The sequence below is a fragment of the Malus domestica genome, chromosome 05, assembly GCF_042453785.1.
Source record: "Malus domestica chromosome 05, GDT2T_hap1".
In the NCBI taxonomy this organism is placed as follows: domain Eukaryota; kingdom Viridiplantae; phylum Streptophyta; class Magnoliopsida; order Rosales; family Rosaceae; genus Malus; species Malus domestica.
Window position 1 is genome coordinate 13,436,652 of NC_091665.1, and position 13,794 is coordinate 13,450,445.

The 13,794-nt window shown below is 34.6% G+C and overlaps 1 long non-coding RNA gene across 2 annotated transcripts; it reads right to left on the reverse strand.

The window, feature by feature from the left end:
- Positions 1 to 616: 616 nt before the first annotated feature.
- Positions 617 to 11,459, reverse strand: LOC139195901 (uncharacterized). Of its 2 annotated transcripts, XR_011580974.1 has the most exons (5): positions 11,318 to 11,459; positions 6,086 to 6,159; positions 5,749 to 5,884; positions 1,575 to 1,631; positions 617 to 1,099 (listed from the first exon to the last, which is right to left on the reverse strand). It is a non-coding gene; the product is annotated as an uncharacterized lncRNA (long non-coding RNA). The 2 variants fall into 2 exon arrangements; XR_011580973.1 differs by lacking the exons at positions 617 to 1,099; positions 1,575 to 1,631 and having other exon boundaries at positions 5,523 to 5,884.
- Positions 11,460 to 13,794: the final 2,335 nt, after the last annotated feature.

A 13,794-nucleotide genomic window follows, 5' to 3' on the forward strand; every position in this document is an offset into this window, starting at 1 on the left:
CCAATAGCAGCCATGGAAGTCGAACACAAAAGTAGTAGAGCACGGCAACACCAAGATCTTCTATAAACACCTAGCCGAATACAACTACTCTATGAGAAGCATTATGTTGTGTGGTCCAGGGCTTATAGGGACCGATGTTTTATATAGGCTAAAAGCTTGGGTTTCCATCCATAAAGGAAACCTAAACTTTGCTTTCTTAGCTTCCAAGTCAAGTATCATAATCATATTCAGTTAAGGATTCTATCAATCCTATTTCCAATATAAGACACCTTATATAGGATTGATATCTTTCAGAGATTCTTTTAGCCAAAAAAGTGCACCACAATAGATGCACTTGTAATTCTTGTCTCCCAAATCCACATATTCCACAACATTGCCTATTTAAAAATAAATAAATAAATAAATGTGGAAAAGGAAGAAAAAGAAGAAAAAAAATGCAATTAATTAGTAACACAGTAATTTGCATAATCGACTCAAAATAAATTGTAAGTTAAATAGATAATTACCTTTTCTGTTTTTCTGAAAATTGGCTTGACCTTTACTAATTTGATTTGAATTATCAAATGTAATGACATTGTCACTTGTTTGGACTGTGTTTATACGGTTGGAACACACATTGTCAAGAATTTTTTGTCTTTTGTTTTGATTTTCAAAGCTTGGTTTATCACAAACTTATATGCCACTAGAAGAACCAACAAAATGGCCTTCTTGTATTATTTGATTGTGTTTGCTAGTTCTACACCCTCTTAACATAGCATAAAAAAGTTCAAACTCCAAACAACAGATAATTGTTACATCCCGGCCTGGGTCCCCATCACATCTCTGGCTTAACTCCGTCGTAGCACGATTTTGTCCGCTTTGGGCCCCCACCACGTCCTCACGGTTTTGTTTCTAGGAACTCACACGAGAACTTCCCAATGGGTCACCCATCATGGAAATGCTCTCGTGCGAACTTGCTTAACTTCAGAGTTCCGATGGAACCCGAAGCTAATGAGTTCCCAAAATGCCTCGTGCTAGGTAGAGATAGGAATATACATATAAGGCATACATGATCCACTCTCCTGGGTGATGTGAAATGTTACATAATTCACTGAGAATCCTAAAAAAAAGAGTCAATTATTAAATACTCGACAATAAGTAAGCTAAAATGAAGCAAAACACATAACAGTCACATTTGAAACTAACACCGAATGCAGAAACCAATATCAATAACGATTCAAAGAACCTCAATTTACTATCTTTTACAATTGAAACTATATTATAGAATGTTAAATCTTTAGGCTAATTTTTTTATGATAGAAAATAAAATAATTTGAAGCTAAATTAATTAAGTGTTAAATGTTTAGGCCTCAAATATTTTTAGGCATACCATATCAACAGTCATCACTTAAAATAGTATAGTTATTTAAAACAAATACTCTAGCTTGTCACTTGCAGCCATGTTTCCAATCGCTCCATTTCTTGTGATTTATTAATTTTTCTTCTCTAATCAAGGGAAATTACAAAATCATATTGAAAACCCCTATCGAAGCACATTAATAATCTAACTAATGAATGTGATTCGAGAAACAAACCTTGTTCAAGTGCAACCGATCAGATCTCGCCCTTGCATTGCTGGTTTCAACACAGCACTTTGTACACAAAATCCCCAAAAAAAAATCAATAGGTAACCTACTTAATAGATTAATGTAGGTAGATGTGAATTTGAATGGCTTAAAACTCAATAGGTAACCTACTTAACAAACCAATTTGAATGGCTTAAAACTCAAAAATTGCAAAATTTTATAGAAAAGTTTCGGTCAGACCTTATTTCAAAAGCATTGCTCTATTATTCAGATAAAAAAATCATATCAAAAGAACCCATAACTTTAAAAGAAAATTTGTCCTAAACAATTTAAACGAAGAATTCTAAAAAAAAAGGTAAATCGATTGATAAAGACATGAGTAAATTAATTTCATAAATATGAAATCATAAACATGCCATTTGATGAGTAGATTTTATATTATATATTTGACCCTAATCTTAGTGTATTTTGGTTAATATTTTGGAAGAATTTTGATACTTTGATTTGTATTTTCAATATAGGACTTTCGACTTCCTCTGGAGCAAAACAGGACCAAATGGACGAATTTTAGAGTAATTTCAGTTGGTGGACGTTTTTGAGTCACTTAGCTTGATCGTATCAAAATTTGGGGTTTTTACACCAAGCGGTTATTTTCTGGCGATAAAATAAAGGAGCGATGCGCGGTGCTGGAAAATGACGTTTCTGGTATTAAATTGCGTTTTTGGAGCCCAAGATGACCTCGGATGAGTTTGTGGCCTTCTGGAGAAGTGTTTAGAATGTTCCAAACATTAGATCCAACTATATTGGGCCAGTTTTGGGGCAGCTTATGGGTCCAAAACGTGGATGTTCATATTTTAGGCGAATTTTACCGTTTAATTTAAGGTTATGTTTCCTATTTTATTTGATTATTATTTTTAGTTTCCTAGTGGGAATAAAGGACCTGTTTTTAGGGTTTGTGTGGGGGCTTAGCAGATATATTGCTTGGCCGTCTATAGTTTTTCTCTACACTTTATTTTATGCAATTTTGGAGACAGAGAGAATTGCTAGGGTTTTTGGAGATTTTCTACTTGAAGGTGTTTTCAATCCTTTTCTTAATAATATTTTCTATGATTTCAATTAGGGAGACTTTGGATGCGGTCCCTAGTTATGAATAATCTTTGACTGAAACTTTGTTGGTTTTCAATTTTTGATCCAAGTCCCTAAAATTAATTGATAATTTATTTCTATGTACGTTACTATATTTTTTAAATTAAAAATTAAAATTTATAGTTGTTTATAGTAATGAGATTTTAAATAAAAAACATAATTTGTGGGATTAAAAATATTAAAATATAAATATACTATTGTGTGTGTGTGTGTAAACATGGGTACATTCATAAAAAATAACCAAAAAATTATTGTATCAAAACATGGGTACATTCTTCAAAATGGGTACATTTAGCAAAAATAAAAATGGGTACAAATAAATAAAAAAATATGGGTACAATACAAATAAAACTTTAAAAAATATGGGCACAAAAAGAAATTAATATATGGGTACAAATTAAAATTGAAAGGAAAATTGGTACAAATTAAAAAAGGGTTGCAAATTAAAAATGGGTACAAACTAAAAATAAAAATATATGATAAAAAATTTAGCCATAAATATAAATATACTAATTGTAACATTTTTAATATTAAATGAATATATTTAGAAATAAAAAAATATTTTATTATTGAAATAATTAATGATATTATTAATACAAAGGACCTTGATCAAAAACTGAAAAGTAATAAGGTTTTAATCAATAGAATAGTAAAAATAAGAATGAAAACCTAATTACTCCTTTCAATTATGAATATGCATAACTAATTCCTTTTGCTAGGGCGAAGCCTTGAGCTTTAGCATGAATATGTGATTTTTATTTAATTGCTTATGATTGATTGCATGCATACTTTGAATTATTAATCACCGAGATAAAAACTATCTAATTGTCTTAATGCCTGATCACTATTAGGATCTTTAGAAAAGTAATTTGATGTAATTTTGGTCGGAAGGTTCCCTGAAATTGACACTAGCTTCTTGTGCTTAATAATTGTAATTTCACTTAGGATGAACACCACGTCTTAAGGATTGCATGGTTTTTCAAAGGATTTTCATAAAGCATAATGAATCTTTCATGTTCAGATTTGATCCGAACGTCCAGACAGGTTGCAAGTTAGATATACGTTCTATGTTGGAGGTTCCAAGTAGAATATAAATTAGGAAAACCTAACCTTCAAAGCGGCATGTGTAGATCATAAGTAATTGGTAAAAGTTCATAGGATTGCTAGGTGATGGTGGAACCCTAATGCTTTCTTAATTTGATTCTTCCAAAACTGTTTTCTTTTTCCCCTAGTTCTAATATTGCAGATTGTTTATTTTAATTAATTAATTTCGTTTTTATTTTAAATAGGTTATAAAATCAATCACCTCAATTTCTACTTTACAATAATTAATTGAAATTTGGTTTGTTTCGAATTACTTAATAATCTCTGTGGAAAACGACCTTGCGAAATCCATTTATACTACAACAACCTTGTGATTCTTGCAAGTATAATAGGAGTTTTTTAGCCCTTTCATATAAGTTGTAAAATCCCTATCACCATTCCTAATACTACTATTGGTATGAACAAGTACATAAGGATGCCTAATACTACCCTTCAATTTCCTTGACGAAACTGCACTGCATGCCTCATTATTGATCTGTTGTAGCATGCAATACATATTTATGTGCATATGAAGAATTTTCTGAGGTCAATGATATAATCCTTAACCGAAACAAAATGCTTTAAACAAAGTGCTTTAATTAGTGTACTTTAATGGACCTCTATGTAAAAGAAAAAAAAAAAAAAGGTCGTACCCAGTGCACAAGGCTCCCGCTTTACGCAGGGTCTGGGAGAGGTGAATGTCGGCTAGCCTTACCTCTATGTAAAAGAAGAAGAACAAAATTAACTTATTATTCTTCTATGCTCTCATTTTTCCTAGGATTCAGATATTGGAAGTATGGAATTAAAGTCGCCAGTAAGTGAGACAGCCGAGTTCATATTTGTATTATGTTCAGGAAGCTGCTCTGAGAAAGGACCTAAACAGTACATGGAGGATGAGTATATTTGCGTACATAATCTTTGTGATCGTATTGGTGAAATAAAAAATTTGCCTTCCTCTGGAGCATTTTATGGGGGGACAACCATACTCATACAAACGAAATTTCCCCTAGTTTCTTTTTGACAAAAGCCATCTTATTAAATATACTCTTACTTACTATCTGTCTATGATAATCAACATTAAGATCTGTAAATACGATTATTGGCGCTGATTAATCATCGAAAAAGTTGAAACAACAATGATTAAATCTGCGTCTACAATGTTTACTTTATTGCGAATGCTGCTGTACTCTTTCAGAACCATGCTAATAGCTAATGTTGGGGACTGTCGAGCTATGTTGGAGTAGCGGGGAAGGGAAATTAAGCTATCTAAAGATCACAAACCTAGCTGCACCTTTGAAAGATTAAGAATTGAAAAGCTGGGTGGTGTCATCTATGATGGCTACGTCAATTACGATTTGGATTTTTGTTACGCATGCATACAATACAAAAGTAGTATAGTTATTTAAAACAAAGACTCTGGCTTATCACTTGCAGCCATGTTTCCAATCGCTCCATTTCTTGTGATTTATTAAGTTTTCTTCTCTAATCAAGGGAAATTACAAAATCATATTGAAAACCCCTATCGAAGCACATTAATAATCTAACTAATGAATGTGATTCGAGAAACAAACCTTGTTCAAGTGCAATCTACATATTTTACAGCAATAATCTGACCATTTGGCAAGTGGCCTTGAAGTAATGAATCAGTATTACTATTAGGCTTTCATGCTTTAAAACCAAAAAAAAAAAAAAAAAAAAAAACAGTAGACCTGAAGAAACAGAACAAAATTACTGTATAATGCTTAGAAGAAATCATTCAATTTTAAAATGTGTAGGACTTCTGAATTGGGATTCACCTTATAAACAATGCCAAAACCCCCTAGGCCGAGTTTGTTAATGGGTGAGAAGTTATCTGTGGCTGCTATTAATTGTAGACATTCACTAAGATGAAATCGCATTGCTTTTATTTAGATCAAACCGTTAAACAATTCAGAGGGGTGACTACTTCTCATACCTTTTGTTTTACTCTTTTTCTTATGCCGCTAGCAGGCAAACACAATGATTAATACCAATTCCAGCAGTACCGAAACTATTGGAATAGCTAGAGCACCTCCGTCTCAAAAAACCTTTTGATTTGCTGGTATGCTTAGCTACACATTCAAGTCGGACAAAGGATTAGGAAACCATGAAAAACAGAAAATCCCAAAAAACAATAAACTACTTAATATATTAATGTAGGCTGATGTGAATTTGAATGGCTTAAAACTCAATAGGTAACCTACTTAACAAACCAATTTGAATGGCTTAAAACTCAGAAATTGTGAAATTTTATACAAAAGTTTCGATCAGACCTTATTTCAAAAACATTCCTCTGTTCTTCCTGAGGCTGCGAAACAACTCTTCCACCAAAACTGATTTACAACATCTGTTTCAAGATTAATCATTATGAGTCAATTTGGAGATTTGATAAAAGATCTCAAAAATTAAATGAATAATTCAAATAAAAAAAATCATATCAAAAGAACCCATAACTTTAAAAGAAAAACTGTCCTGAACCCTGCAAATTTAAATGAAGAATTCTAAAATGTCTGTGCATGTTGATTTTCCAAGGGTGGCAGAGGAAATTGTACAGCAAACTTATTAGAGTTTGATTTTGGGTAGATTCAATGGAACAGTAAAACCATACACTAAGAACAGAGGTTTTTCACTTAATATCAATATATTCAGCTTGTTCTAAAAGCAAAGAACCCAAAGAACATGTTTTACCGTTGGAGGAGAATGAAGCAGTTTCTCTCTCTCACAACATTACAAAAACATCACAACCATTCATTTCTAAGCCATCATGTAAGATGCTTACACTTGTCATGAGATATGACTCATTAGAATCTAATCTAAATACCATATGGAATATGATCCAATGGCTTACATTAAACACTGCACAAAGCTTATAATGAACCTAACACAGATAAAGATGAAGACCATTTTCAGATCTCATGATCTGTGGGATATGGTTGAAACGGGGTATAATCCTCCGATGAAGAAAGAAGACGAAGAACTCACTGCCACTGAACTAAAGCAGCTGAAGGAGAACATGATCAAGGATGCTAAGGCTCTCGGGATTATTCAAGGTTCTGTGTCCGATGAAATTTTCCCACGAATTGCCATACTGGAGACGGCAAAGGAGGCTTGGGATGCACTGAAGCAAGAATTTATTGGGGATAAACAGGTGAGATCTGTGAAACTCCAAAGTTTAAGGCGAGATTTTAAATACACTCGTATGGGTGAAAATGAAGCATTCTCTGTGTATGTTGTGCGATTATTTGATCTTATGTCACAAATGAAAAGTTATGGTGAAGATATAGGAAATCAAAGAATTGTGCAGAAGCTATTGATAAGTTTGCCTAGGTCTTATGATAGTATTGTTGCTGTGATAGAAAACACTAGGGATCTGGAGAGTGTTGATGTGCAGGATGTTGTTGCTACCTTAAAGGGGTATGAACAACGAATTGATAGACACTCTGAAGATAGAAATGAAAAGGCATTTGCTAGTTTAAGTATAGCTCCCAGGAAGACTAACTATAATGCCAATCAAAACTTCAAACCCACAAAGAATTGGAAGTCTAAGGGTAAGAAGTGGGATAACAAACCTGTGCATCAGCAAGGGAAATTTGCTACATCCCCTGATGGAGCTAAAAATTCCTGCAAATATTGTGACAAACTCCACTTTGGAGAATGTTGGTTCAAAGGAAAACCAAGGTGCCATAATTGTGATAAGCCAGGGCATTTTGCCAAAGACTGCAGATCTAAGAAAGCAGTTCAACAAGCAAATTATGTTGGACAAGTGGATAATACTCCAACTATGTTTTATACGTGTATGACAGCTGCTGTGAAAAAGCATGAAGATACATGGTATATTGACAGTGGTTGTAGTAACCACATGACAGGAAGAGAAGATCTATTGGTGAATTTAGATAAGAGAGTAACTGCCAAAGTAGAAATGGGTACAGGACAACTAGTTGATGTGGTTGGAAAGGGTGACTTAATGGTTGAAACTAAGCAAGGCAGAAGATATATAAGAGAGATTATGTTTGTACCTGGTTTGAAGGAGAATCTGTTAAGTGTGGGACAGATGATGGAGCATGGATACAACCTGGTTTTTGGAGGAATTGAAGTCAGAATCTATGATGATGCTACATGCTCAAATCTAGTTATTAAAGTTCCAATGAAAGGCAATAGAAGCTTTCCTTTGAAATTACAACAAGGCATTCATCTTGCTATGAGGGCTAGTGTTGGTCAATCTGCTGAAATATGGCATAGAAGATTAGGACACCTGAACATGAATGCTCTAATGCAGCTTCAAGAGCATGAAATGGTAACTGGTCTGCCTGAGATGGAAGTGAACACCACAGTGTGTGAAGGCTGTGCACTTGGTAAGCATTCCAGAGAAGCTTTTCCCAAGGCAACTAAATGGAGAGCTGTCTTACCATTGGAATTGATCCACACTGATATATGTGGACCCATGCAAACACCTACCAAGGCTGGAAACAAATATTTCATCACTTTCACAGATGATTGTACAAGAATGGGATGGGTTTATTTCTTGAGGAATAAATCTGAGACATTCAGTGTGTTCAAGAAATTCAAAGCAACTGTTGAACTTCAAAGTGGATATAAACTGAAAAAATTAAGAAGTGACAGAGGAGGAGAGTATACTTCACTTGAATTTTCTCAGTTTTGTGAAAATTTTGGTTTGGAGAGACAGCTCACAGTGGCTTATTCCCCTCAGCAGAATGGTGTTGCAGAGAGGAGGAATAGAACCATTGTAGAAATGGCTAAGTGTATGATGTTGGATAAGGGTATTCCATTTGAATTTTGGGCAGAAGCGGTCAACACTGCTGTCTATATTCTAAATAGATGTCCCACCAAAGCTTTGAACAAGAAGACTCATTTTGAAGCTTACAGTGGAAGGAAGCCTGGAGTGAAGCATTTAAGAGTGTTTGGATCTCTATGCTTTGCACAAGTTCCATCACAAATGAGGCAGAAATTGGATGCAACAAGTGTCAAATGCATTTTTATTGGTTATGGATCTTGTGAGAAAGGTTACAGGTTATTCAATCCTGAAACCAAGAAGATTATTATCTCAAGAGATGTAATCTTTGATGAGAACTCTTGCTGGAATTGGAAAACTCATGCTGAGAAGAATCTGTCCATTTCAGTCTCTAATGAAGAACATTGTGATGAAGGGAGTAATGTTGAAAGTGAAGTAGATGAGAGGTGTACAAAATCCTTACTGGAGCAACAAAATCAAACTGTTGGTTCTCATTCAAGTCAAGAGGAACAAGTAAATCTTGCTGAATCTCAAGAGTTTGATCACACACCTCTAAAATTCAGAAGTGTGAAAGATATATATGAAAGGTGCAATCTATGTGTGATAGAACCGGAGTGTTTTGAAGAAGCATCAGGTGATGAAGCTTGGAGAAAAGCTATGTCTGCAGAAATTGAAATGATAGAAAAGAATGATACATGGGAGTTAGTTAATAGGCCGTTTGATAAACCAGTAATTGGTGTCAAATGGGTCTATAAGACAAAGCTTAACCTGGATGGATCAGTGCAGAAAAATAAGGCAAGATTAGTGGCAAAGGGCTATTCTCAGAAGCCTGGGGTTGATTTTAATGAGACTTTTGCACCAGTGGCAAGGCTCGATACTATTAGAACCTTGATTGCACTGGCAGCTCAAAAGGAATGGAAATTGTTCCAATTGGATGTTAAATCGGCATTCCTGAATGGTACATTACATGAGGAAGTATATGTTGATCAACCTCAAGGGTTTGAAGTCAAAGGGAAAGAAGACAAAGTTTACAGACTGAAAAAGGCCTTATATGGTCTGAAACAAGCTCCCAGAGCTTGGTATGACGAGATAGATACATATTTCAATCAGTCTGGTTTCAAGAGAAGTCAAAGTGAAGCTACTTTGTATACTAAATTCAGTGATGCAGGTGTGCTTATTGTATCTCTGTATGTAGATGACATTATCTACACAGGGAGTTCTGATAAGATGGTTCAAGAATTCAAAAATGATATGATGAAACAGTATGAAATGTCAGATTTGGGATTGTTGCATCATTTCCTTGGCTTAGGCATCATTCAAACAGATAATGGCATATTCATTCATCAGAAGAAGTATGCCAAGTCTTTACTGGAAAAATTTGGTTTGAAGGATTGTAAAGCAGTGAAAACTCCACTTGCTATTACTGACAGGTTATCCAAAGTTGATGGAAGTGAGGAAGCTGATGAAGGTTTATACAGGAGAATGGTTGGTAGTTTGTTATATCTAACAGCTACTAGACCAAATTTGATGTATGCATCATGCTTGTTGGCAAGATTTATGCATAAACCTACCATGAAGCACATGGGAACAGCTAAAAGGGTACTGAGATATGTACAAGGGACACTGGATTTTGGAATTGAGTATGTGAAGGGCAAAGCTGCTGTGTTGATAGGCTATTGTGACAGTGACTGGGCAGGAAGCTTGGATGATATGAAAAGTACCTCGGGCTATGCATTCAGTTTTGGTTCGGGGGTATTCTCTTGGGCTTCTGTTAAACAATGTAGTGTGGCACTATCCACTGCAGAAGCAGAATATGTATCTGCTGCAGTAGCCACAACACAAGCAATGTGGCTGAGATTTGTGTTGACTGATTTTGGGGAAGAACAAGTAGAGGCTACACCTTTGCTTTGTGATAACACCTCTGCCATAGCCATGTCCAAGAATCCAGTATTTCACCAGAAAACAAGGCATATCAACAGAAAATATCACTTCATTAGGGATGTTATTCAAGATGGAACCATTGAATTACACTACTGCAGGACAGAGGAGCAATTGGCAGACATGTTTACAAAGGCTCTTCCTAAAGATAGGTTTGAATACTTGAGAGATGCACTTGGAGTAAAATCAGCAAAACATTTAGAAGGGAGTATTGATGTATAAATGTCTTTGCTGTGTTAGGTTCATTATAAGCTTTGTGCAATGTTTAATGTAAGCCATTGGATCATATTCCATATGGTATTTAGATTAGATTCTAATGAGTCATATCTCATGACAAGTGTAAGCATCTTACATGATGGCTTAGAAATGAATGGTTGTGATGTTTTTGTAATGTTGTGAGAGAGAGAAACTGCTTCATTCTCCTCCAACGGTAAAACATGTTCTTTGGGTTCTTTGCTTTTAGAACAAGCTGAATATATTGATATTAAGTGAAAAACCTCTGTTCTTAGTGTATGGTTTTACTGTTCCATTGAATCTACCCAAATAACAATTCTTCATATGTTTGAAGAAAAAACTACATGCATGCGACATCTACAAAGGTTTCTAAGCTTACCTAGGGGCCCAAATACAACACAATTAACAAAACTTCAAAAACTCCCACACAAATTCATTCATCAAACCCCCAAAAAAAATTTAAAAAAAAAAACCACAAACGAAAAGAAAAAAACGCAGAAAAATTTGATCAAAACGACGACTAAAGACACCTAAAAAAACCAAATTGAAAAATCATGGGGGTGAGTATCAACCAAGAACTCACCCAAATAGAATCCAATAAGGAGAATGAATCATCGGGAGATAAGGAGAGCGGCAAGCCAAGGAGAGGGGCGACATGATTCTTGAGGTATGGGTCTTAGATTTCCCGTTCAAGGGAAAAGGGGAGGGAATTGAATTGAAGCCATATCTTTAACAATGGAGGAAAAAGAAGAGATATATCTGGACCTAGTCTCTATGAGTGCGATTTAGTGGTAGACTTGAAATAATACAAACTAATTGAGAGCAAAATAGGAAGCACACTATGCTTATGAACAGTAACACAATTGATTTTGAGTTTTCACTACTACAAAATTATCTATACCTGACGGTTCAGAAACCGACAAAAAACATATGTTACTGTCGGATTTTAAGCAAAATCCGACAGAAACTGTATGAAATGGCGGATATAATAAACGACAGAATTGTCCGCGTCAGGAAATGAATTTTTCGACAGAAAATACTCTGAAACCGACAGAATTTTTGTCGGATCTAACCGACAGAGAATAAATTAATAATGAACAAATAACAGCATTTTCTGTCGGATAAAACCTACAGAAAATATACAAAACCGACAGAACTTGTGTCGGTTATAACTGAAAGGGAATATATTGATAATAAATAAGATCATTTTCTGTCGGCTAAAACCGACAAAAAATATAAAAACCGACAGATCTTGTGTCGGTTATAAAACCGACAGGGAATATATTAATAATAAATCAAACCATCTCTGTCGGATAAAACCGACAGAAAATAGATTAATAATTAAAAAAATATAAAAAGGACATGACAACATTCATTGCACTTTCTGCAATTTTCATATTCGTACCATCCTTCTCCCTCTTCCTCTCCCTGTTTTCTCCATCCACATCCGACGAGCTTCAACCTCTCTTAAACTTCAAGCAATCCCTTGAAACCTCAAACTCAAGTCTTTTCACTACTTGGGCTCCACCCAATTGGGTCTGCAACTTCACAGGGATCGTCTGCGACTCCGATGGCTTCGTCTCCGAAATCATCCTCTCCCAGCACAACCTTTCTGGGTTTCTTCCATTGCATGCAATCTGCTCGCTTCCATCGTTAAAAAGTCTTTCTTTGGGCTCCAATGGATTGTACGGAAGCCTCACGGATGACCTGAAAAACTGCTCGAGCTTGGAGCAGTTGGATTTGGGTAAAAATACGTTTTTTGGAACTTCCAAACTTGTATTCTTTGACAAAATTAACCCTCCCGAGTCTCAATGGCAGTGGATTTTCCAGGAAATTTCCATGGAAATCGCTGTAATTTTGCTGTGATTTTGGGACTAGTTGATGAAAAAATATAAAAAAAAAAATGAAACAAATCAGAGTAGCCAAGAAATGGCCAAATGAACTGAGGAAACAACATCGAAGAAAAGGTTTCATAAAATGGAGGTTAATACATACACATTTCTCTATATTTTAAATGAAGAAAAAAAAAACTCGCACCTCATATTTTTCAGTTTGTTCCTTCCATGTACATGCATCCCAGAGATCAACGCCCATATCTCCCCAGTACATATCCACTTTAAGTCGGCATGCATTTTCACAGCTTCAGCTTGCTTCTAGAATTGTTCATCCATGGTGATTGAAGCGAGAAGGAGAAGGGGAGAAGAGACGGAGAAGGAAATGAGGAGAGAAGAAAAGGGGGAAGGAAGGGGGAAGGGAGAAGGCACTGGCGCAAGGAAGAGATGTAGGTGTTTTATTTTGAAAATTTTTCATTACTGTCGGTTTTAACCGACAGAAACAATTTTAAATAAAACCGATAAAAACATTTTTAAATAAAAAACTGACAGAAATTTTTATGACTGTCGGTTAAAACCGACATAAATTTTTTTTTAAATAAAAACAGACAAAAGATTTTCATTATGGCGGCAAAAATCCCTCCAAAATTCCCTCCCAAGATTTTAAATTCCCCCCAAAATTTTGTTGCGATTTAAAAAAATAAAATAATAATTGTTTGGTTTAATATATAAATAAATAATATGTATTTAAATAGAATAGGTTTTAAAAAATTAAATAAATAATTGTTTGGTTTAATAGATAATAACCAATGTAAAATATGCAATAAAGAAACAAAATGATAATTGTACATTGAAAATGTCATCACACAAACTAAATCTTGTGTAATCAATACTTGAAAAACATAAATAAAAATTTAGCACAAATTACTTTTCCCACTTAAAAATTTAGGTAAATTTAACGGAGATATGCATTTTACGAAACTTTTTTTAACGATCCAACCGTCAAACTTATTTGTACACACTCCGAGATTGCATACGTAAAAAATCATAAAAAAAAATATTCAGAGATTGCGTAACGAAACAAAAGTTTTCGACGGTTATAAACGAAAAATCAAAATTTAACGGTTATTTTAGCTCCGATTTTGATAATTTTTTTACAGCTACACTCCTTGACCCTATAAGAATGCATTGAATGAATTTGATCTTCAATTTAAAATATTTACACAAG